Genomic DNA, 26,712 nt, shown 5'->3' on the forward strand with positions numbered 1-26,712 from the left:
TCGCGGACTGAAGGAGCGTTTGAGGATATCACAAGGCTTTAAGACCTGGAAGAGAGAAATGTAAAGTTTAGCATCTGATATAAACATTCCTATTATAGTAACTTTTGGTAAGTCCTTGCCTGTGCTTGCTTCGGGTCTGGTGTCCTATCTTCTTGCTTCAAGTCTCCATCCCGGTAAAGTCCCTTCTCTCTGCTGCTGCCCACACACCACTCTCAGTTCCAAGATCGCTAAACTTTGCTGTTCTTTAACTTAAAAAGAAAAAAAAAGCAGTATTTACATAGCAGAAAGACACACTTATTTCAACATGCTTGGTTCCTCTGACTCAACCTCCCCCTTGCTGACTAGGCTTGGGCCACTTTGTAGACTCTGGGCCATCTGCGCCTAAAGCAACTCATCAACATCAAGCTCGATGAAATGACCAGTGTCTTAGTTATCTAGTGCTGCTGTAACAGAAATACCACAAGTTGATGGCTTTAACAAAAAGAAATTTATTCTCTCACAGTTTAGGAGGCTTAGAAATCCAAATTCAGAGCACCAGCTCTAAGGTAAGGCTCTCTCTTGGTTCTGGAGAAAGGTCCTTGTCATGTATCTCCCTGTAGTCTAGGAGCTTCCCCATGCAGGAGCCCTGGGTCCAAAGGACACGCTTTGCTCCTGGCGCTGCTTTCTTGGGAGTATGAGGTTACCATGTCTCTCCTCTTGCTTCTTTTATATCTCAAAAGAGATTGGCATAAATTGTGGATTAACTGCCACTAATCCCATTTTATTAACATCCTAGAGATAGGATTTACAACACCTGGGAAAATCACATCAGATGGACAATTACACAGTACTAGGAATCATCTAGCCAAGGTGGCAGATATTTTTTGGGGACACAGTTCAATCCATGACAACCAACTTGTCAAACAATTTGCTGAATGGGGACTTCTCCAAATTATGGAGAGACCTCCAGCCTTCTCCCCACCCCCAAACCTCCCCTGTTCCTGTACCATCCTGCATCTGCATTGTGACGTGGTTGTGAAGAACTGTTCTTAGTTTTAGTGTTTATTTGGTGGTTTTGAACAGGGACAAAGGTAGGAGTGGAGATGGAACATTTTTTTTTTTAAAGTTCTCAATAATTCAATGACTAGCTTGTTCAGCAAATTGATTTTCATTTATTTCACTTTCATCATAATCGGCTTTTGCCCATTTGGCTATTCTGTTAGTTACCTTTGGGTGAAGTAGCCAGCTACAGTTTCCCCAAATGAGTTAACTAGCTTGCTGTAAATGTAAATTGTGCTGTCTGCTCCTCCAAGTGAAAATATTTTCTAGTTTTCACTGTGATTTCTTTTTCCATCATGAGGATATTTAAAAGTACTTTTTAATTTTCAAATGTGTGAGTCTTTTTAAGTGCCTTTTAAAAAAGATAGCTTCCAGTGTTTTGCTTTTTTTTCTTTTTCTCTTTGTAAGCATTCTACTGTGTGTATCATAATAAATAATGGATAACATTGTGAAGAATGGGGATTCCAGAACACTTAATTGTGCTCATGTGGTACCTGTACATAGATCAAGAAGCGTTCTTTCGAACAGAACAAGTGGATACTTCCTTCATGCTTTAAAATCCGAAAAGGTGAGCGTCAGGGTTGTATCCTTTCACCTTACTTCTTCAGTCTGTACGCTGAACAAATAATCTGAGAAGCCAGACTATGCAGAAGAACTTGGCATCAGGATTGGAGGAAGCCTGATTAACAACCTGTGACATTTAGATAATACAACCTTGCTTGCTGAAAGTGAAGATGACTTGAAGCACTTACTGATGAAGGTCCAAGACCACAGCCTTCAGTATGGATTATGCCTGAACATGAAGAAAATAAAGTCCTCACAACTGGACCAATAAACAACATTATGATAAATGGAGAAAAAGATTAAAGTTGTTGATGATTTCATTCTGCTTGGCTCAACAATAAATGCCCATGGAAGCAGCAGTCAGGAAATCAAATGATCCCTTCGTTGAATTGGGCAAATCTGCGGCAAAAGACCTCTTTAAAGTTTTAAAAAGCAAAGATATCGCTTTGATGACTCAGGTGTGCCAGACTCAAGCCATGGTATTTTTCAGCCACCCCATGTGCATGTGAAAGCTGGACAATGATAAAGGAAGACAGAGGAAGAATTGATGCATTTGAATTATGGTGGTGGTGAAGAATATTGAACATACCATGGAAACGGCCAGAAAAACGAACAAATCAGTCTTAGAAGAAATACAACCAGAATGCGCCTTAGGAACAAGAATGGTGCAACTGAGCTCACTTACTTTGGACATGTCATCTGGAAAGACCAATTGTTAGAAAAGGACGTTATGTTTGGTAGAAGGTCAGTGAAAACGAAGGGAACCCTCAATGAGATGGATTGACGCGACAGCCCCAACAATGGCCCTAGACATGCCAGTGATGATGAAGATGGCACAGGACTGAGCGGTTTTTGTTTATTGCACATGAGATCGCCGTGAGTTAGAGCTGACTCTGCGGCAGCTGGTAACAGTGATGCTTCTGTAAGTTCACCGAGGCGCTCACCAGTGTCTGTGGTCGTGATTCTTTTCTTCCCTCTTTCTCTTCTGCGTTCAGTGTTCTTCCTGAAGTACAACTTTTAAAAGTTCTTTAAGCAAGGATGTGTTAAAAGTGAATGCTTTTGTTCATATGAAAATGTCTTACTTTGTTCTCAGTCCTGGATGATGATGTTGTGAGGTGCCGTGGAGTAGGTTCCAACTCACAGCAGCCCTGTGCGAAGCAGAGTGAAACGCGGCCCGGTCCTGCACTATCCTGGCAGTTGTCGCTGTGCTTGAGCCCATTGTTGCAGCCACTGTGTCAGTTCATTTTGTTAAGGGTCTTCCTCCTTTTCACTGATCCTCTACCAAGCTTGATGTCCTTCTCCAGGGACTGATCCCTCCTGACAACATGTCCCAAGTATGTGAGACACAGTCTTGCCATCCTGGCTTCTAAAGGACATTCTGGTTGTACTTCTTCCGAGATAGATTTGTTCATTCTTCTGGCAGTCCATGGTATATTCAGTATTCTTCGCCAACACCACAATTCAAAGGCGTCAACTCTTCCCTGGATGATAGTTCAGCTGAATGGACAATTCTAGGTTATAGTTATTTTCTTTCACACTTTTAATATTTTATTACATTGTCTTTCAACTTTCATTGTTGCTGCTTAAAGTCTACTGTCGGTCTGATTCTTGTACCCGATTTGTGTTTTGTCTTCACAGGCTTTTAAGATCATCTCTGTCTATAATGTGCCTCATTGTGGATTATTTTTATTTATTTTTGTTGGTTCTCATGATTCCTAAATCTGAGGTATAATGCGTACATTTGTACAAGTCTGGAAAATTCTCAGCCATTATGTCTTTTAATATTGCCTCTTCCCCATTATACTTTCTCCTTGTGGGATTTATATTTGACATGAATTGGGCCCTTTTATTCCATTTTCCATCTCTTTTAACCATTCCTTTATATTTAAACTTTTTTTTTTGGACTTTGTGCTTCATTCTAAGTAATTTTTTAAGATTTATATTCTATTTCACTTTTAAATCTTCAGCTTTATGTCATCTGCTGTTTAATCTATCAAATAAATTTTATGTTTCAATTATCGTATTCTTATTCTAGAAGCTATTTGTGAATCTGCTTTATCTTTTTAAAAATCACATGTTCTCATTTCAATTCCTTATGTTTAATAATTTTAACTATATAGTATCTGATAATTCTGTTATCTGACTTTTTTTTAATAATTTTTATTGAGCTTTAAGTGAACGTTTACAAATTAAGTCAGTCTGTCACATATAAGCTTATATACACCTTACTCCATACTCCCGCTTACTCTCCCCCTAATGAGTCAGCCCTTCCAGTCTCTCCTTTCATGACAATTTTGCCAGCTTCCAAACCTCTCTACCCTCCCATCCCCCCTCCAGACAGGAGATGCCAACATGGTCTCAAGTGTCCACCTGATAAGAGTAGCTAACTCTTCATCAGCATCTCTCTCCAACCCGTTGTCCAGTCCCTTCCATGTCTGATGAGTTGTCTCCGGGAATGGTTCCTGTCCTGGGCCAACAGAAGGTTTGGGGACCATGACCGCCGGGATTCCTCTAGTCTCAGACCATTAAGTTTGGTCTTTTTGTGAGAATTTGGGGTCTGCATCCCACTGATCTCCTGCTCCCTCAGGGGTTCTCTATTGTGCTCCCTGTCAGGGCAGTCATCGGTTGTGGCCGGGCACCATCTAGTTCTTCTGGTCTCAGGACGATGTAAGACTCTGGTTCATGTGGCCCTTTCTGTCTCTTGGGCTCGTAGTTGTCGTGTGACCTTGGTGTGCTTGTTCTTCATTCTCCTTTGCTCCAGGTGGGTTGAGACCAACTGATGCATCTAGATGGCCGCTTGTTAGCATTTAAGACCCCAGATGCCACATTTCAAAGTGGGATGCAGAATGTTTTCATAATAGTATTATTTTGCCAATTGACTTAGAAGTTTCCTTAAGCCATAGTCCCCAAACCCCCGCCCTTGCTCCGCTGACCTTTGAAGCATTCCGTTTATCCAGGAAACTTCTTTGCTTTTGGTCCAGTCCAGTTGAGCTGACCTTCCGTGTATTGAGTATTGCCCTTCCCTTCACCTAAAATAGTTCTTATCTACTAACTAATCAGTAAATAACCCTCTCCCACCCTCCCTCCCTCCCCCCCCCATAACTACAAAAGTATGTGTTCTTCTCAGTTTATACTATTTCTCAAGATATTATAATGGTGGTCTTATACAATATTTGTCCTTTTGCCTCTGACTAATTTCACTCAGCATAATGCCTTCCAGGTTCCTCCGTGTTATGAAATGTTTCACAGATTCATCACTGTTCTTTATCGATGCGTAGGATTCCATTGTGTAAATATACCACAATTTATTTAACCATTCAGCCGGTGATGGACACCCTGGTTGCTTCCAGCTTTTTGCTGTTGTAAACAGAGCTGGAGTAAACATGGGTGTGCATATATCTGTTCGTGTGAAGGCTCTTATTTTTCTAGGGTATATTCCGAGGAGTGGGATTTCTGGGTTGTATGGTAGTTCAATTTCTAACTGTTTAAGATAACGCCAGATAGATTTCCAAAGTGGTTGTACCATTTTACATTCCCACCAGCAGTGTATAAGAGTTCCAATCTCTCCGCAGCCTCTCCAACATTTATTATTTTGTGTTTTTTGGATTAATGCCAGCCTTGTTGGAGTGAGATGGAATCTCATCGTAGTTTTAATTTGCATTTCTCTAGTGGCTAATGATCGAGAGCATTTTCTCATGTATCTGTTAGCTGCCTGAATATCTTCTTTAGTGAAGTGCGTGTTCATATCCTTTGCCCACTTCTTGATGGGGTTGTTTGTCTTTTTGTGGTTGAGTTTTGACAGAATCATATAGATTTTAGAGATCAGGCGCTGGTCGGAGATGTCATAGCTGAAAATTCTTTCCCAGTCTGTAGGTGGTCTTTTTACTCTTTTGGTGAAGTCTTTAAATGAGCATAGGTGTTTGATTTTTAGGAGCTCCCAGTTATCTGGTTTCTCTTCGTCATTTTTAGTAATGTTTTGTATTCTGTTTATGCCTTGTATTAGGGCTCCTAAGGTTGTCCCTATTTTTTCTTCCATGATCTTTATCGTTTTAGTCTTTATGTTTAGGTCTTTGATCCACTTGGAGTTAGTTTTTGTGCATGGTGTGAGGTATGGGTCCTGTTTCATTTTTTTGCAAATGGATATCCAGTTATGCCAGCACCATTTGTTAAAAAAACTATCTTTTCCCCAATTAACTGACACTGGGCCTTTGTGTTATCTGACATTTTTTATCTCATCTGCCGATTTTCACTCATGGTAGACCGATTCCTCACACATTCGTTGTTTTGAATTGTGAGCCCATCTTAGGTAGAATTTTTTCAGTGGGAATTCTGTGCAGCCTGGTTTGAGAGTGTGCCCTTCAGAGTTTATGCTTGCGTCTTCTGGATACTGCAGTATCATTGTTAGCCTAGGCACAGTTTTTATGTTAATTTTTCAGCTTGGGGAGTTTCCGAACCATACAGGTATTGTAAATTCAAAAACCTAGCAAGTGTAAAAGGAGCCCTGGTTGTGCAGTGGTTAAGCACTCAGCTGATACCCTAAAGGTTGGCAGTTCTAACCCACCAGCTGCCCTGAGGGAGAAAAATATGACAGTCTGCTTCCATAAAGATTACAGCCTTGGAAACCTTGTGGGGCAGCTCTGCTTTGTCCTCTTGGGTCGCTATGAGTTGGCATCAACTTGATGGGAATGACTTTTTTTTGGAAAATGTAAGGGTAGGTCTGTGGTTATGAATTCTCAGGGGAGATTCCTGGAAAGAGAAAGGCCACTTGTCTTCTTGTGCTGGTGGATGCAATTTTTCTAGCTCACTCTTTCACTAAGAGTTTTACCTTTATATGGGAGGAGGGAGATCTCAGTTCCAAGACCCAATCTCCTGTACCTACATGAGTATTAAAACTCAAGCATGTAGGTTATCTCACCATCACCATCAAGGGCATTCCCAACGTCAGTACAAATTTACCTCTCCAGTTTTTAATTCATTCTCGCCCTCTTCCTCCACCAGAGATAGCCTTCATGCTATGAGAGCTCAACTAGACCTATAAATGGTATTTGTTATATTTTGTCTTGCATTTCTAGGTGTTTGGAGGTAAGAGGAGTTTTAGATTAGTGTAACTGGTAACAGAAGTCTTTCCATTTAAAATAGCACCTTTTTTTTTTTTTTGGTTCAGCTATCCTTATCACCCACTTGATCATTATTACTTTATTTAACTGTTTTGCATACCATAGGTGGCTCTTCTCAGCTCTGTCTTTCCCGTGTCTGGAGTGAATGAGTGATTCCATTGGTGGGAGGGTGGGTGAGAGTCACTGCTCTGATGTCAGTAAGCATTGTGAGGATACAGCAGGGTTCAGTGAGCCCCTGCCTCTATACGGGAGACCGATTAGGGGAAGTGGTGTGCTGCAGCTGCCTTGGCCCAACTTCATATCCAGTGATCTCATGTTTTTAGCTTGAAATTGGCCATGGTGGGATTATTTACATCTTGGAAATTGGAAAATGCTACAAAGCAGGGCTTTTTCCCCTTGAAGAGCCAGTTGTTAAATATATAACAGCATACTGACTTGGCATGAAAACAAGTAGAAAAGATAAAACTAAACCAGATTTTATAGAACGAGACCCTTGCTAAGTGAAATAAAAAGAGTTGAAGGAACTTCTGGGGCTGTGGTGCTCAGTGACTGGGTTCTTAAACACACTTGCTCAAATGTGAGAAGGTCCAGTATCCTGAGATTCAGTGTTGACAACAGGAGCTGAGTGTTCAGTACCAGCTCCAGTGGCCAAAAGTTCAAGGAAAGCAGGGGGCACCTGGATTTGAACCAGGGACCTCTTGATCTGCAGTCAAATGCTCTACCCCTGAGCTATACCCCCTGACACAGGCAGTAGCCTAAGTAATACCTTTTACCTGTGCAGCCACACCCAGCCTTCCTATAAATTTTTGCCAGATGTTCCTTCACCTCAGGCCTCCTGGAAGCTGCCAAGCTGGCCTCACTACAATTTTATCTTCCTGATGCAAAATAAGCCACAGGTTCCCTTCCCTGTAGTTGCCTTGTGCTCTTTCTGGAAAAGCACTGACACTGACACTTGTAGCTGGAAGGGGCTTCAGAGTCACTACTCTGCCCTTCACAGTAAGCATTTGAAAGAGAATTCAAGATTAACGGTCAGCTCGAGCACCCACAGCTCCTTATTGATAGGACCAGGACCTGAGTCCATGCCTGCTGACTTTGGGTTCAGGGATAAGTTACCAAACCAATGACTTGTCTTCCTTCTGTTGCTATTTTTCATCAATTCAAAAAAATGTAAAGGCTAGATACCTGGAGCCATTGGAATAGAATTTCACAGCTCAGGACCATCTGGGGTACTACACTGGACTTAGCACAGCATGGGTGTGCCACACAGCTCAAGTACCACATGGAAATGCTAATATGGAACACCATTAGTCAGTGGCCAGTCCATTGGTCCAGGCTTCATATTTCACATACTTAGGAATAATCCTGGGAACTTCTTAAAATGCAGATACAATCTGGGGTAAGGAACAAGGTCCTTATAGGTCAGTAGGCCCATTTTGTGAAACATCTACTTCCTTTTGCCTCACTTGCAGGAAAACTCAGGTACTGAGACACCCAAGAAGGGTTTACAATTCTCGCACCAGTGCCAGTAACAGCCATAGCTGGTGGGGAGCACTGGGATTTAAAGCCGGACCACAGTCACACTGCTTGTTCTCTGAGGTCTACTCTAGACTGGTGGCTCTCAATTTTAGGGTGAATCGGAATCATCAGAGGACTTGTTAAGACAAACATGGCTGGACCCCATCCCAAAAGTTTCAGATCAACAAATCTCTGTCATTGTTGTGCCACAGACGGTAAGTTAATGAATGAGTAAGCTTGTGTTCTAATAACGGTGTATTTGTAAACACAGTAAGTTGACTGGATTTAGCCCATAGGCCATAGTTTGCTGACCTCTATCTCACCTTCTTGAAGAGTACCTATGAAAGGAAGGGGGAAAAGGAGACACAGGCTAGAGGGAAGTTTTTTTTTTTTTTAGAGAATAAGAAAAAAATAACAAAAAGTTAAATCCCAGCAGAAGGCTGAATGTGAATGGGGCAAAGTCCCCAGAGCCCTTGCTGGCAGTATGGCAGTAGGAGACCAGAAGATGGCTTGGGGCTCTGCTTTCTCTCCGTATGCAGAAAGATTCGATCTTGTGAAGCCAGCAGAAGATGAGATGGTAATGTAGAATCACTGCCCTAGCCTAGTCAGCCTAAGACCCATCCCCTTAAAGAAGCCTGTGACAAATTCATGTTTATTAACAGATTGCAATGAGGGAGCCCACACACCAAGGAACCCTCCAGTGTTTCATCAAACAAAGCAATAGGATTTGGGGGAAGGGTGGAGCTTAGGTGAAATTAAATGAAGCTCAAAGCCAGGCAGAGCTGATCACTAAAGGAATTGACATCAGGTCTGGACTGCAAGGTGGACCTCACCTAGTTTCCTTGGAAACTACGAACTTAGATAGAGAATGCTGTGCCCAGCATTTTCTGAAGTTTTGCAGACAGGTTGCAAATCGAAGCAGTTTCTCTGGCTCCTCCAAGCAAGAACGGGAGGTTCCGTCCTTAGTGATAACAACCTCAATGAGCAAGATTCCTGAGCGCGAGGATTTCTGAGAACACAGATTCTCGACGAGTAAGGAGACAGTCTCTGGAAGAAGGGGTTGTTAGGCCGTTTCACAGCTGCAGTATTTCTGGAGGAATACTGACTGTTAACTTTGTGGGTAGCTTTATTCCTGCCTGATGTTATCTGAGCAGAGTTTTGTTTTCTCCCTCTGAACTCGTTTTTACTTTCTCACCATATTTTGTGAGCGAAAGTGGATGGTAAACAGGGTGGGCCTGAATTTGAATCAAGGACCTTGTCATCTGCCGTCAAGTACTCCACTCCTGAGCTACCCCTCCTCAGACCTCAACATTGCTCAGTTAGCACTTCACTCTCAACACCACACCGGAGACTCCAGCTACTCTTTGCTTCTGCAAGTCCAAGGAGCTGGCAGGCCTTCCGGTTGGATCACGGCCTCTTTTCTCTCTAAGACCTCCTTCCTCTTACCTGAGACCCCACCCTTGGGCTTGGTGAGGGCACCAACAGGGAGTACCACTTACCTTTTTAGTTGATTGAGGCTTTGAGCATCAGCTGGGCCCCCTCGTCACATAAAAAGAGCTGCACTGCTACTGAGACCCCAAGCCAGATATCTGGGTCCACATTCAGGCTCAGGGCTGGAATCCTTTTCCTCCTATGGGTTTTAGGACAAATGAGACTACAGTGAGTTTTCTCCAAGAATTTAAAGTTGGCCTCCAGGAAGAAAAAGTTAAAAATCCAGTTAGCTAATGGATTTTCGGAAGAAAAGCTGCACCCACAGGGTTGGGCTGAGTTGCTGGTGTGGATTTCCGGAGAGAGTGGGAGCACGGGGTCAGACCTGAGCAAAACCCGGCTCTGCACACATGCCCCCAACAGCCCAGCTTCATGCCCAGTCCTGTCTCCCTCTGCTGTGCTGCATGCAAAATGTAGGCAGCCTTTCCGGCGCTGTTTTCCTGGATTCAGCCAAGCCCCTAGCAGACCACTTAAAGCAACGGACCAGAGCAGGGAAAGAGGGAAGAGGAGCGAAGAGTGTGATGTGAGACAAGCCGGCAGCCAGGGTGGGTCCGAGGAGATGGTGCTGAGGGAGGAGGGTGAAGAGGAAGGTGCAGGGGGGGTCCCAGCTGTAAAACCTTATTCTCAAACCTGGTGCCTCCCTGCCTTCAGGCGCTGGTGATGGGAGGGGCGGCTGGAGTTCAGCTTGGGGCTACAGGGTGGGAAAGTGCCTATTAGACAAGTGAGGGGTCTCTGAGGAATGGAAGAGTAAACTCACGGCCACAGATGGGTCAGCTTACAGTGAGTTGGCTGGCCTCCATAAGCTGAAAAGAAATGAATAGAGTTTACAGTGCAGTATGGAAGTCCTGGGTGTGGCGACACAGGTGAAACAGGCTAAGGAGGAACCCCCACCGGACAACGGGTGTAGCTCAGGGGTAGAGCATTTGACTGCAGATCCAGCAGTCCCTGGTTCGAATTCAGGTGCCCCCTTAGCTCTCTGTTTCTGTTTTGCTGCCAAATACAGATCTAGCATCCTACTTAATAGAAATGTCTTCAGTCACCCTAATCACCATCTTACTAGACTTCCCTTTTCTGAGGTGACTTCTCCATCTGGCATGTTGAGGTATGGTAGATGGACTTTTTGGCCCCGATTCTTCACCCTCCCATAACTGTACCTTTTGCTGCGACTTTAGTTTCTCCCCTAGAGGTGAGTGTGTCCCCCAACTCCTTTACTCTGGGCTGGGCCATAGGTATCAGTCTGGACCAATCAGGAGTCAGAAGCCACACACTAATTTAAACTAGGGAAGTTTAATATTGAGAATGATTAAGCTGTGAAAGGGTAGTAACTATAAGGATTAAAGAAAATTCCAAAGAATACCCTAGGGGTGAGCCACTTGCAGGTGTGAGGCCTGGAGCCTGCAGTGTCTACATGGGGTGAGTGGTCTGGCGTGAGGTCAGCTGAGGCTGGTAGGGGGATGTAGGGGAAGGTGGGTGCTGCTGTGGTGTGAGGTCTGTAGCACACAGTGTCCACGCCAGGGGGCAATGCAAAGGTGGTCACCAGCCTGGTAGGGCTGCAAGGTCACCCAGAGGCTTCACTCTCTGGGCCTGTGCCTGTGCCTGAGGTGTACACCTCCCCCCACCCCCAACCAACCATGCAACAGGAAGAAAAGCAAAACCGTGAAGAGGAACTGAGAGGAGGAAACTCCTCGCCCCCCGCAATGTCCCTTCATCACCCTTGTCATTAATTGAATTGTGTCCCCCTAAAATGTGTGTCAACTTGGTTAGGCCATGACTTCCAGTATGGTGTGATTGTCCACCATTTTGTCATCTGATGTGATTTTCCTGTATGTTGTAAATCCTACCTCTATTATGTTAATGAGGCAGGGTTAGAGGCAGTTATGTTAATGAGGCAGGACTCAATCTACAAGATTAGATTGTATTTTGAGTCAATCTCCTTTGAGATATAAAATAGAAGCGAGCAGAGAGACATGGGGACCTCATACCACCAAGAAAGCAGAGCCAGGGGTGCATGTCCTTTCGGCCTGGGGTCCCTGTGCTGAGAAGCTCTTCAACTGGGGAAGATTGATGACAAGGACCTTTCCCCAGAGCTGACAGAGACAGAAAGTCTTCCCCTGGAGCTGGCACCCTGAAGGCAGACTTCTAGCTACCTAGACTGTAAGAGAATAAATTTCCGTTCGTTAAAGCCATCCACTTGTGGTATTTCTGTTACAGCAACACTATATAACTAAGACAATCCTCTACTGACAAAGGCTAACATCATGATCCTGTAAAGGAGAAACACTTACAGAACCCACTCCATTGTGGCAGAGCAGGCATAGAAGGGTAAATTTGCAGCTGAGTCAATTGATAGCTGCTCACAGCGTGAACTGCCTTGGCCAATGGGATATTAGCAGGTAAGGTTTAAGCAGAGGCCTGAAACCTACTCTCAAGATGGGCTTGCCCTTTGGCACTTCCGCCACCACCATGAGGGGAGCTTATCCTATAAGCAGCCGCCCCTTCATCCGGGGGTCTGGGATGGACACACATGAACTGACCCTGAGTCCAGCCCCCAGTGAGAAGCCAAGGCTGGTAAGACCTGTAGCTTGAGGCTGAGCCACCCAGCCCAGCCCTGGCTGGACTCAACCTGCAGAATCATGAGCATGAGAATAAATGCTGATCATGTGCGCCACTGAGTTCTGGCGTAGTTTGTTATGCAGCATTATCGTGGATAAGATGGCAGATAAAAAAATCAATATCTGGAAAGGAGTCTTGCTCTAACAAAAGCCTAAAACACACTTAACTGTGCTCATGAGGAACCTGTACATAGATCAAGAGGCACTTATTTGGACAGAACAAGGAGGTAGTGCGGTGGTTTAAAGTCAGGAAAGGTGTGCTTCAGGGTTGTATCTTTTCACCATGCTTATTCAACCTGTATACTGAGCAAATAATCTGAGAAGCTGGACTTTATGAAGAAAAACGGGCATCAGGATTGGAGGAAGACTCATTAACAACTTGCGTTATGCAGATGACACAACCTTGCTTGCTGAAAGTGAAGAGGACTTGAAGAACTTACTGATGAAATTCAAAGACCATAGCCTTTCAGTATGGATTACACCTCAACATAAAGAAAACAAAAATCCTCACAACTGAACCAATGAGCAACATCATAAAAAAAAAAAAATCATGATAAACAGTAAAAATATGGAAATCGTCAAGGATTTCATTTTACTTGTATCCACAATCAACACCCATGGAAGCAGCAGTCAGGAAATCAAAAGAATCATTGCATTGGGCAAATCTACTGCAAAAGACCTCTTTAAAGGTTTGAAAGGCAAAGATGTCACCTTGAAGACTAAGGTGCACCTGACCCAAGCCGTGATGTTTTCAATTTGCATCATAGGCATGAGAAAGCTGGACAATGAATAAGGAAGACTGAAGAAGAATTGACACATTGGAATTGTTGTGTGGGCAAAGAATATTGAAATATACCATGGACTGTTGAAAGAGTGAACAAATCTATCATGGAGAAAGTACAACCAGAATGCTCCACAGAAGCAAGGATGGCGAGACTGTGTCTCACATACTTTGGACATGTTGTCAGGAGGGATCAGTCCCTGGAGAAGGACATCATGCTTGGTAAAGTAGAGGGTCAGCGAAAGAGAAGAAGACTTTTAAGGGGATGGATTGACAGTGGCTGCAACAACGGGCTCAAGCATACGATTGTGAGCATGGTGCAGGACCGGGCAGTGTTTTGTTCTGTGGTACATGGGGTAGCTATAAGTTGGAACCGCCTTGATGGCACCTAACAACACAACAACGAGGAGCAGATAATTCATCTTGTTAGTTCATAGGTCTCTGGATCCAGAGGGGCCTCAGCTGGATTTAATGTGGGTCACAAGATCCTGGACTTTTTCTGATTGAGTCAGGCTTTGGGGGCCTAGGACAGAGGTGAGTATATGTTGCATGTGAGAGAGACGTGAATGCTCATGACTGAGAGAAAGGTCATGTCAGATTGACTTGTTGGCCCCAGTTTTTCACCCATTCCTGTATCTGTGTCCTTTGCCATGAAACTATTCAGATTCTCCCATTAAAGATGGAATATACCCCTCATCCTTGACGCAGGTCTTGGCCTGGGGCCTCTGCGACCTGTGGGATGTTAGCACCTGTGGCTCAAGCAGAGGCAGGAAATCTACCTGCACAACTGGGCTTGCCTTTTACGTTTCTGCCATTGCCATGAGAAAAGCTTCCCCAATTGGCTGCTATGCTCCCATCTTAGGCCCCAGAATGATTATACCTGGAGCAGACCTGAGCCTGACCCAGAGAGACAGCCCAGCCCAGATGGGTTCACGATTTGAAGCAGCCACCAGCCCAGCCTGTTGGGCATCTAAGCTGCTGACTTTTAGGAGGATGAGAACAAATGCTTATTGTTGTTGCAGCTGAATTTGGGGGTGATTTTTCATGGAACATTATTGCAGAAATCGCTAATACAGCCATGCTTCCTACACCTTGCCTCTGCCCTGCCCCTACCTGCTACTGATGAGAGAAGGCTGGGGTTCAGGTTGGGTCTGCAGGATGGAAAACTGCCTATTAGGCAAGTAAGGCATCTCTGGGGAGTGGAAAGGTGAATTCATGGCCAGAAGAGGGTCAGTTTGTGGTGAGTCTCCTACTTCGTAGGCTGAGTAAGAATTAATAGAATTTGTAGTGTATTATGCAATCCCTGGTGGCACAGTGTTTAAGAGTTTGGCTGCTAACTAAAAGGTCAGCGGTTCGAATCCACCAGCCACTCCTTGGAAACCCTCTGGGGCAGTTCTACTCTGTCTTATAGAGTTGCTATAAATCGACTCGATGGGAGGTTTTTTTGTTTTTGGTATGGAATCCCTGGAGCCCTGGTGGCATAGTGGTTAAGAGCTCAGCTGCTAACCAAAATGTCAGCAGTTTGAATCCACCAGCTGCTCCTTGGAAACCTTATGGGACAATTCTACCCTGTCTTGTAGGGTCACTGTGAGTCGGAATCGACTTGACAGCAGTGGGTTTTTTCTTGGTATGGAATCCCTGGGTGTGGCAACATAGGTGAAGTAGGCTGAGGAGGAGTCTGTGTTAGGCTCAGGGGTAGAGCATTTGACTATAGATTGAGAGATTCCCTGGTTCAAATCGATTGCCTGGCTCCTGGTTTTACTGTCAAATACAGAATGGCTTTCCTGACCCTTCTACTTACTAGAAACTTTTCTTCAGTCACCCTGGTCACCATCTTCCTAGACTGTTTCCTTTTCTCAGGCAGCTTCTCCCATGTGGCACGAGTCGTGGTCCTGTCATTAATGAACTCTGTGTTTCAGAAGTTCTTTTCATTAATTGCTTTCGTGTAAAGTTTGCTATGGAGAGGCACACTGAATCAGCTTTTACCCAGCCTGACTGTGTCAGAATTACTCAGGGACCTTGTTAAAAATACAGATTTAACCTAGAAATTCTGACAGGACTGAGGAGGGGTCTGAGAGCTTTTAGTTTTCAGGAGTCACAATCACCTGCTAACCATGATCCTAATATCCAATGATTCTAAATGGCCGGACAATTATTTTGGGACTTACATCACTTAAGGGGTCTAAACAACATTCTGGTGGCAAACATCGAGGATTTCCAAGCCAGTGCCTTCAGCCCAGAACTGAGGGGCTATCCTACACTGGTTCCAGGCATAACAGTGGCCGGGTGTGTAGGGGTGGAAGCTCCTGGGAAAGGTGAGGAGGGCGGGGAACGGAGGTGGGGCACGGTAAAAGGGTGGCCACGCGCAGTGGCGCAGTCCTGCCAGGTGGTGGCAGGCCAGAAGTAATTACTTGACTCACTGCCTTAAAAGCTCAGAATTGAAACCTACTTATTAGAAAACACAAACTGTTTTTGAAGGAGCCCTGGTGGTACGATGGTTAAGTGCTATGCTGCTAACGCAAAGGTTGCCGGTTCAAACCTACCAGTTGCTCCATGGGAGAAAAGACCTGGTGATTTGCTCCTGTTAAAGATTACGACCTAGGAAACCTTATGAGGCCACCCTACTCTGTCACATAGGGTCACTGTGAGTTGGAATTACCTCATCAGCACACAACAAGAGCAATTGTTTTTTGAGTATTGCATTTGATCAGGGATACAGAGGTCCAGGTTTAAATTCAGGGGCTTCCTACCTACACCCTTTTTTCCTCGTTGTGCTTGGTATTGGAATGGCAGCTTCCTTTCTCTTCCAGGCTCATAATGTGGATCTTCCTGAGGGGAAAGAAGAGAGGATGTTTAGGTCAGGGTTTCCGCGGCACTCTTAGTCCTCCAGGCACTGAATTTCTGCATATGCATATTTTAAACCTTTAAATTTCCAAATTTCTCTCTAAGAGGACACACTGTTGTTTACTTCTACCAGCAGTGTATGAAAGTATTCACCAATGGATTTTTAATTAAAAACATACACATAGTAATGTATATATGTACATACACGTGTCGTTGTTGTTGTTGTTAGGGGCAGTTGAGTATTTTCTGACTCATAGCGGCCCTATGTACAATAGAACAAAACACTGCCTGGCCCTGCGCCATCCTCGCAATTGTTGCTGTGTTTGAGCCCATTGCTACAGCCATTGTGTCAGTCCCTCTCATTGAGGGTTTTCCTCTTTTTTGCTGACCCTCTACATGACCAAGCATGATGTCCTTCTCCGGGGATTGGTCCCTCCTGATAACGTGTCCAAAGTAAGTGAGACAGCCATCCTTGCTTCTAAGTAGCATTCTGGTTGTACTTGCTCTAAGACAGATGTGTTCGTTCTTCTGGCAGTCCATGGTATATTCAATATTCTTCACCAACACCACAATTCAAAAGTGTCAATTCTTCTTTGGTCCTCCTTATTCATTGTCCAGCTTTTGGATGCATATGAGGCGATGGAAAATACCACGGCTTGGGTCAGGTGTACCTTAGTCTTCAAAGTAACATCTTTGCTTTTTAACATTTTAGAGAGGTCTTCTGCAGCAAACTTGCCCAATGCAATACGGTGTTTGGTTTCTTGACTGCTGCTTCCATGGATGTTGATTATGGATCCAAGTAAAATGAAATCCTTGACAGCTTCAGTATTTTCTCTGTTTATCATTGTGGTGGTTGAGGTTGTGTGGCAACTTGGCTGGGCCATGATTCTCAAGTGGTCTGGCAGTTGTGATATAGTTTTGCAGCTCTGTGGTGATCTGATCGCCTCCTTGGTGAGATCTGTTGTAATGCAATCACCTCCGTGATGAGATCTGATATAATGTAATTACCTGCATGATGAGATCTGTTATGTGCAGCCAGTCAGTTAAGGGGGCGTTTTCTTGGGGTATGGCATGCACCCAATATAGGTGGGCTTTCTGGCAAAGCTCGTGGGCTTTTGCCACTCTAGAACCTGCAGCTGGCTCCTATTCATCTGACCTCCATTTCTAGGGGCTTGAGCTAGCTGGTTACTGTCGATCCTGGGCTTTTTCAGCCTCCACAGCCTGTGAGCCAGAGGCCTGCTGTCTGACCTGCTGATCTTGTGTTTGCCGGCTCCTGCAGCTATGTGAGTCAGGAAAACTTCAAGCCTGACACACAGATTTGGAGCTTTCCAGCCTTTACAATCTTGTGAGCCATTTCTTTGGTATAAATCTCTCTCTATCTCTCTCTCTCTATATGTATATATATATGCTTCACTGGTTTTTCTTCTCTAGGGAACCCAGCTAAGGCATTTTGGTTCCAAGAGTGGTTCTAGAGAAACAAAAGTGCAAGGATGTGTTTTCTAAATTGGTTCTTGTCTTAGTTATCTAGTGCTGCTATAACAGAAATACCACAAGTGGATGGCTTTAATGAAGAGAAATTCATTCTTTCAGAGTCTAGAAGGCTAGAAGCCTGAATTCAGAGTGACAGTTCCAGGGGAAGTCTTCCTTTCTCTGTTGGCTCTGGGGGGAGGTTGCTGTCATCAATCTCTCTGGTTGAGAAGCTTCTCAGTGCAGCGACCCGGGTCAAAGAATATGCTATTCTCCTGGCTCTTATTTCTTGGTGGTATGAGGTACCTCTGTCTCTCTTCTAACTTTTCTTTTATATCTCAAAAGATGTTGGCTCAAGACACAACCTAATCTTGTAGATTGAATCCTGCCTCATTAACATAACTGCCACTAATCCTACCTCATTAACATCATAGAGACAGGATTTACAACACATAGGAAAATCATATCAGATGATAAAATGGTGGACAATTACACAATACTGGGAATCATGAACTAGCCAAGTTGACACACATTTTTTGGGGGACACAATTCAATCTATAACAGTTCTTGAGTCTGGTTAGTTTGAAAGGTGTTAACGACTCTGCTTCCAGTAATAAAGAGGGCACTGCTAATCCATGGCATGAGGAGGCAATAGAAATAACCACAATATCACCACCAGTAGATCAGGTATTGGTGAGAGGCAAGGCGTGTTTGATACCTTTTTACAATTTTGTCAGAATGAGAAGTATAATAAAGGTGATTTGTTGGTCCTACTTTCACTAGAGAAAGTGGTGAAATAAAGAGATGAGCTCAGGGCTTCGGAGTCATAGGTCAAGCACCTTATAAACGACTTCAAAGTTTCCACTTGTGCCTTGAAAGAAAGCCTTATTTCTTGTAGTAGCAGAGCTGATATTGCCAAAAGCCACACCCAGAGTCTTATCGTAACAGTGTCTGAATTACGACGTCAGTTGAATTCCCAACATTGAATGGTGTCTGAAGTTAAAGCGAAGGCATTGATTGGTAGGAAATGGGATCCTGAAACTTGAGATGGGGACATATGGGCAGATAATCAGGAAGCTGTGGGCTCTGAGCCCCTAAATTCTGTCAAGTCACTCCTGCAAACAGAACCAGCCCTCTCACTCCAATCTGAAGAGAATACTCCATCTTTGTGTGCTAAGCTACCCTCGAGAGTAAAACCATTAGCCCCTTCACCCCCATGTGATGAGATTAACCCAGTTGTGTCTGAAGGCCTTTTGTCTGAGCTGAAGCCTGGGGAGGCATCTTCACTGCGTGGGGCATCTCCTGAGGTAGATGCCTTACAAGACATTGCTGAATGTTCTCAGAACACATCCCCACGACCCATTTTTGCTTCTAGACCTATAACTAGACTTAAATCCTAGTGAACACCAAAAGGTGAATTACAAAGCTTGACCCAGCAGGAGGTTCTCTATACTCCAAAAGAACTGCTTGAATTTTCTAACATGTACAAACAGAAACCTAGGGAATATGTGTGGGAATGGCTATTAAGGGTGTGGAAACATAAAGTTGTATTAAAAGAAAAATTATTAGTCTGAGTTTATTGATATGGCCCCACTAAGCACAGATCATTCATTCAATGTTTCAGCTTGAGAGGTTAGGAAAGGATCTAATAGTTTATCTGGTTGGGTCATGGAAGCATGAATTATGCGGTGGCCCACACTAAATCAAGTTGACGTGCCAGACCTGCCTTGGTATACTGTAGAAGGATCCAAAGGCTTAGCAAAATTGGCATGTTAAACTGGATTTATCAGGTTAGACCCACAGACCCACACATGGAGTGCCCAGAGGATACACCAGAGGGTCAAATTCATGAAGGGAGCCCCAGCATCCTTGAAGACTGCTGTGATTGCTATTTTATGTAAGTCATATTTGACAGTGGGAACTGCCCTCCCTAAATTAAGACACTTAACTATGATGGGGCTGATTGGATCCTGTGGTGGTAAGGGCCAAATGCAACACTAAATAAAGATAATGTGGGCATGGTTACTGCCATGGACAGCACAGTCGAAGCAGTCATCAGAACTGTCTGACTTGTATGGACTTATGGCTACTTAGTCATGGTGTCCCTAGGGGTGAAATAGATTGGAAATCTACTAAATATTTAATTGATCTCTACAAGCGGAAGAATTCTAGGTCAAGTGAAGGGAAGTCTAACTTGAATCACCAGAATAGAGAGTCCTGGTCCCTTATTCAGATCCCAGACTTGAGCCGGTGTACAGACCCACAATCCCTTGAATGAAGGGGAGGGCGAATCCCCTTGAAGAAGGACCGCACTAAGCTGCCAAAAATTTATACTGTTGATCTTTTCCCCAGGCTTTCCCAAAGGGATCTACAGCCTTTTATGAGTGACTGCTCACTGGGGAAAAGGAAATAGTCACACTTTTCAGGGATTACTGGATTCTGGCTCTGAATTGACACTAATTCCAGGAGACCCAAAACATCACTGTGGCCCACCAGTCAGGGTAGGGGTGTATGGAGGTCAGATTATTAATGGAATCTTAACCCGGGTTTGGCTCACGGTGGGTCCAGTGGGTCTCTGAACTCATCCTGTAGTAATTTTCCCAGTTCCAGAATGTATAATTAGAATAGATATACTCAGCAACTGGCAGAACCCCCACATTAGATTCCTGACAAGTGGCAAAGGGGCTATTATGGTGGGAAAAGCCAACTGGAAGCCATTAGAACTGCCCCTACCCAGGAAAATAGTAAACCAAAAGCAAAACTGCATTCCTGGGGGATTGCAGAGATTATCGCCACCGTCAAGGACTTGAAGGGTGAGGGGTGGTGATTCCCACCACATCCCCATTCAACTCACCTATTTGGGCTGTGCAAAAAATAGGCAGATCTTGGAGAATGACACTGGGTTATAGAAAACTTAACCAGGTGGTGACTCCCATTGCAGCTGCTGTTCCAGATGTGGTTTCATAGCTTGGGCAAATTAATACATCTCCTGTTATTTGATCACCTGATATATAGCTATTAACCTGGGTAATGTCTTTTTCTCCATACCTGCTTTGAACGACCACCAGAAGCATTTGCCTTCAGCTGGTAAGGCCAGCAATACACCTTTACTGAGCTACCTCAAAGCTATATCAACTCTCCAGCCCTGTGTCGTAATTTAGTCTGCAATTGCCTTTGCCTTCCACAAGACATCACGCTGGTCCATTGCACTGATGACACTAGGCGGACTGGACCTAGTAAAGAAGAAGTGTCAATGACTCTGGACTTATTGGTAAAACATTTGTGTGCTAACCAGTTTCTATTGAGTCGATTCTGATTCATAGTGACCCTAGGCTGGAAAATAAATCTGACAAAAATTTAGGGGCCTTCCACCTCACTGAAATTTCTGGGGGTCCAGTGGTGTAGGGCATGTCAAGATATTCCTTCTGAAGTGAAGGATAAGTTATTTCATCTGCTGTGTCCCACAACTAAACAGGAAGCATAATGTGTGGTGGGCATCTTTGGGTTTTGGAGGCATCATATCCCTCATTTGGGTGAGCTACTCTGTCCTATTTATTAAGTGACTTGAAAAGCTGCTAGTTCTGAGTGGGGCTCAGACTGAGAGAAGGTTCTACAACAGACTCAGACTGCTGTGCAAGCCACTCTGCCACTTGGGCCATATGATCCGGCTGATTCAGTGGTGCTTGAAGTGTCAGTGGCAGATAGAGATGCTGTTTGGAGTCTTTGGCAGACCCCTATTGGTGAGTCACAGCGTAGACCCTTAGGATTTTGGAGCAAAGCCCTACCATCCTCTGCAGATAACTACTCTCCTTTTGAGAAACAGCTTTTGGCTTGTTACTGGGCCTTAGTAGAAACTGAACGCTTAACCATGGGCCATCAAGTCACCATGCAGCCTGAGCTGCCCATGATGAACTGGGTTTTGTCTGACTCACAGAGTCATAAAGTTGAACATGCACAGCAGCACTCTATCATTAAATGGAAGTGGTATATACAAGATTGGGCCCGAGCAGGACCTGAAGGCAAATGTAATTTGCATGAGGAAGTGGCCCAAATGCTCATGGTCTCTACTCCTGTCACATTACCTTCCATCTCTCAGGCTGCACCTATGGCCTCTTGGGGAGTTCCTTACAATCATTTGACTGAGTGTAAAAATGGCATGGGGGTGGAGTCTGACATTCTCTTACTTCACAAGAGGGAAAGAGACTCAAGACCAACAGCACAAGGCTGATTCCTATGAGGTGGAGGTCAGATATGCCTCCTCTCTCCACCATCTTAGCCAATTCTCACACCAACCGTCCCTCCCACAGCACTCTCTACTTCTCTGCTGGGTTTGATAATTCATTGCAATGGCCACACAGAATTAACAGACTATACTCATGATTATGGGGTTTATTAGGGAAGTAAGGTTATAACTCAGGTTTAGGAATTCCCAGGATACAGTTCTTCCATCAGGACAGGCTGTTCTCAGCCATGCTCACAGGCAGGCCTTTCCCTGGCCCTCGCCCTCTGCCCTACTCAGGCAAGTATTACAAAGCTCTTTTAGCTCTGCTGATAAGTTCCTGCAGATACCCTACTCTGCCATCAAGCCTCCTACCCAAAGACACTCAGCTTTCTAGCTCTGTGGGCAGGGAAGTCCACCACACTGTCTCCTGCTGGTCTCTCATGCTAGTCTCTCCTGCTGCCACTTCTCTGCCACCGTTTCTCTGTCTCCAGTGTCTTACAGCTCTCTCTCTCTCAGTTTTCTGTTTCCAGGAGATTTTCAGAGCAGGGATCCCAGGTCCAAAGGATACACTCTACTCTTGGCTGTTCTTCCCTGGTGGTGTGGGATCTTCTCTTTCCCATCTCTGGGATGGCTCATTTCAAGCCCAGAGGGATGGCAAAACTGATCAATCCTCTTGGTGGGCCACAATTACCATACTTGTCCCCTCCCACCCAATCACTTGGGTGGGAGTTAAAAGACCATAGTGAGAAAGCCACAAAAAAGTGATCATCACACTGCACTGAGGAAGAGAAAACTCGTACCTGGTTTACAGACGGTTCTGTGTGATATGCAGGCACCACCTATAAGTGGACAGCAGCAGAAGTACAGCTCCTTTCCAGGATCTCCCTGAAGGACAGTAGTGAAGGGAAATCCTCCCAATGGACAGAACTTGGAGCAGTGCACCTGGTTGTTCACTTTGCTTGGAAGGAGAAATGGCCTGATGTGTGACTGTCTATTGATTCATGGGCTGTGGCCAATGATTTGGTTGGATGGTCAGGGGCTTGGAAAAAACATGATTGGAAAATTGGAGACAAGGAGGTATGGGGAAGAGGGATGTGGATAGATCTCTATGACTGGGCCAAAGACATGAAGACATTTGTGTCTCATGTGAATGCTCACCAAAGGGTGACCTCAGCAAAGGAGGATTTTAACAATCAAGTGGAAGGGATGGCACGTTTTGTGGAAACCAGTCATCCTCTTTCCCCAGCCACTCTTGTCATTGCTCAATGGGCTCATGAACAAAGTGGCCCTTGTGGCAGGGATGGAAGTTATGCATGGGGTCAGCAACATGGACTTCCAGTCACCAAGGATGACTTGGCTGCAGCCACTGCTGAGTGACCAATCTGTCAGCAGCAGAGACCAACACTGAGTTCCTGATATGGCACCATTCCTTGAGGTGATCAGCCAGCAGCCTGGTAGCAGGTCGAGTACATTGGACCACTTCCATCATGGAAAGGGCAGCATTTTGTTCTTACTGGAATAGACACCCTGGATATGGATTTGCCTTCCCTGCACTCGATGCTTCTGCCAAAACTACCATCCATGGACTTACATAATGCTTTATCCACCGTCATTGTATCCCACACAGCATTGCCTTGGATCAAGAGACTCATTTCACAGCAGCTGACTTGATAGAACAATGGAATGGCCTTCTAAAAACACAATTACAGTGCCAGCTAGGTAGCAATACCTTGCAGGGTTGAGGCAGCATTCTCCAGGAGGCTGTATATGCTCTAAACTGGCATCCAATATATAGTGGTATTTTTCTCATAGCCAGGATTCATTCCCAGGAATCAAGGAGTGGAAATTCGAGTGGCACCACTCACTGTTACCCCTAGTGACCAACTAAAAAAAAAGTTATCTTCCTGTTCCCACAACCCTATTCTCTACAGGTCTAGAAATCTTAGTTCCAAAGGGGGGAATTCTCCCACCAGGAGACACATCACTGATCCCATCAAACTGGAAGTTAAGAATGCCACCTGGCCACTTTGGGCTCCTCATGCCTCCGGATCAACAGGCAAGGAAGGGTGTTACTGTATTGGCTGGTGTGATTTATCCTGATTACCAAGAGGAAATTGGATTGATATTACATAATGGAGGTAAAGAAGAAAATGGAATACAGGAGATTCCTTAGGACATCTCTTTGTACTACCATGCCCTGTGATTAAAGTGAATGGAAAACTACAGCAATCCAATTCCAACATGACTACTAATGGCGCAGACCTTCAGAAATCAAGGTTTGGGTCACCCACCAGGCAAAGAACCACAACCAGCTGAAGTGCTTGCTGAGGGTAAAGGGAATGTGGAATGGGTGATGGAAGAAGGTAGTTCTAAATACCAATTATGACCATGTGACCAGTTGTAGAAATGAGAACTGTAATTGTTGTGTTTTTTCTTTGTATGTGTGTGTCTTAGTCATCTAATGCCACTATAATAGAAATACCAAAGTGGATGGCTTTAACACAGAGAAATTTATTCTCTCACAGTCTAGGAGGCTAGGAGTCTGAATTCAGGGTGCCAGCTCCAAAGGAAGGCTTTCTATCTCTGTTGGCTCTGGGGGTAAGTCCTTGTCATCAATCTTCCTGGTCAAGGAGCTTCTCAGCACAGGGACCCCGGTCCAAAGGAGGTGTTATTCTCCTGGGTCTTGTTTCTTGGTGGTATGAAGTCCCCGTGTCTCTTTACTCCCTTCTTTTATATCTCAAAAGAGATTGACTTAAGGCACAACCCAATCTTGTAGTTGAGTCCTGCCTTATTAACATAACTGCCTCTAATCAGGCCTCATTAACATCAGGATTTACAACATGTAGAAAAATCACATCAGATGACAAAATGGTGGACAATCATACAACACTGGGAATCATCGCCTAGCTAAGTTGATGCACATTTTTGGGGGACACAATTCAACCCATAACAGTGTGCATCAAATATTTTTGTTTTCTTCACTCGTAAAATACAAGATATAAACAGGGCTACTGCATTTTTGGTTGTAAGTGTTTTAGTTGTATCATGTTAGGCAAAAGTATGACTTTATAATTGTTTTTATTTAGAGATATGTACAGGTGCCAAGGTAACAAGGGTTGGACTGTGATGGTTAAGGTTGTGTGTCAACTTGGCTGGGCCATGATTCTCAAATGGCTTGGCGGTGGTGATGTAGTTTTTAGCAGCTATGTGGTGATGTGATCACCTCCATGATGAGATGTTATGAGCAGCTGTCTTAGGCTGGGTTCTGTAGAGAAGCAAAACCCATAAAGTGTATAAATATATGCTTGTAGAGATTTATATCAGGGAAATGGCTCACGCAGTTATAGAGTCTGGAAAGTCCCAAGTTCTTGGGTCAGGCTGGAGGCTTATCTTGACTCACATAGCTGCCAGGGCTGGCAAACCCAAGATCAGCAGGTCAGACAACAGGCCCCTGGCTCTCAAGCTGCGGAGAATGATGAATCCCAAGATCAGCAGGCAAGATGACAGGTAAGCTGCTAGCTCAAGTCCCGAGAACTGGAGGTCAGACAAACAGGAGCCAGCTGCAGGATCCAGAGCAAGCAAAAGCCCTGAGTTTGCCAGAAATTCCACCTATATTGGATGCAGGCCACATCCCAAGGAAACTCCCTTTCAACCGATTGACTATTCACAGCAGATCCCATCAAGGAGGTGTTCGCATTATATCAGATCTCATAATGGAAGTGATTACATCATTATACGACTGCCAAACTACATCATAACTGCCAAATCACTGAGAATCATGGCCCAGCCAAGTTGACATACAACATTAATGATCAGAGCAGTCAATCAATTGAAGGATTATAATATAGATGGACTTTCTGGCAAAGCTGGCAGGGTTTGGCTTATTCTGTACCCTGCAGCTGGCTCCTGTTCATCTGACCTCTGGTTCTTGGGACTTGAGATAGCAGGTTACTGTCAATCTTGGGATCATCGACCTTGGCAGCCTGTGAGCCAGAGGCCTGCTGTCTGACCTGCTGATCTTGTCTTCACCAGCTCCTGCAGCTACATGAGTCAGAAGAAGCCTGCAGCCTGACCATGAACTTGGGACTTTCCAGCCTCTACAACCATGTGAGCCATTTTCGTGATATGCTGTTGTTTTTGGTAGGTGCCATCGAGTTGGTTCTGACTCACAATGACTTAATGCACAACAGAATGAAACACTGCCTGGTCCTGTGCCCTCCTCTCAGTTGAGGCCACCATTGCAGCCACTGTGTCAGTCCATATCGTTGAGGATCTTCCTGTTTTAGCTCACCTACTACTTGGTTAGCTATGGCTGCTAACCAAAAGTCGGCCGTTCAAATCGACCAGGCTGTCCTTGGAAACCCTGTGGGGCAGCACTACTGTTTCCTATAGGGTTGCTATGAGTTGAAATCGACTCGACGGTAATGGTTTTATTTTGTTTTTATTACTTTACCAAGCATGATGTCCTTGTCCAGGGACTGGTGCTCCCTGATAACATATCCAAAGTATGTGACATGAAGTCTTGCCATCCTTATTTCTAAAGAGCAAGGCTGTACTTTTTCCAACACAGAACTGTTCTTTCTTCTGCCAGTCCATGGTATATTCAATATTCTTTGCCAACACCATAATTCAAAGGCATCAATTCTTCTTAAAAAACAAACAAAAAAAACCCCTTGCCGTCGAGTCGATTCCAACTCATAGCGACCCTATAAGCAGAGTAGAACTGCCCCATAGGGTTTCCAAGGAGCTCCTGGTGGATTCAAACTGTCGATCTTTTTTTTTTTTTTTATTAACTTTTCTCGAGCTTCAAGTGAACGTTTACAAATCAAGTCAAACTGTCACATATAAGTTTATATACACCTTACTCCGTACTCCCACTTGCTCTCCCCCTAATGAGTCAACCCTTCCAGTCTCTCCTTTCGTGACAATTTGCCAGCTTCCAACTCTCTCTATCCTCCCATCCCCCCTCCAGACAGGAGATGCCAACACAGTCTCAACTGTCCACCTGATACAAATAGCTCACTCTTCATCAGCATCTCTCTCCTACCCACTGTCCAGTCCCTT

The 26,712-nt window shown here is 44.6% G+C and overlaps 1 non-coding gene across 1 annotated transcript; it reads right to left on the bottom strand.

Moving 5' to 3' along the window:
• Positions 1–7,386: 7,386 nt before the first annotated feature.
• TRNAC-GCA (transfer RNA cysteine (anticodon GCA)) lies at positions 7,387–7,458 on the bottom strand. Its single transcript has one exon. It is a non-coding gene; the product is annotated as a tRNA-Cys (tRNA).
• Between the last annotated feature and the right edge of the window lie 19,254 nt (positions 7,459–26,712).

The sequence above is a fragment of the Loxodonta africana genome, chromosome 8 (genome assembly GCF_030014295.1).
Source record: "Loxodonta africana isolate mLoxAfr1 chromosome 8, mLoxAfr1.hap2, whole genome shotgun sequence".
In the NCBI taxonomy this organism is placed as follows: Eukaryota; Metazoa; Chordata; class Mammalia; order Proboscidea; family Elephantidae; genus Loxodonta; species Loxodonta africana.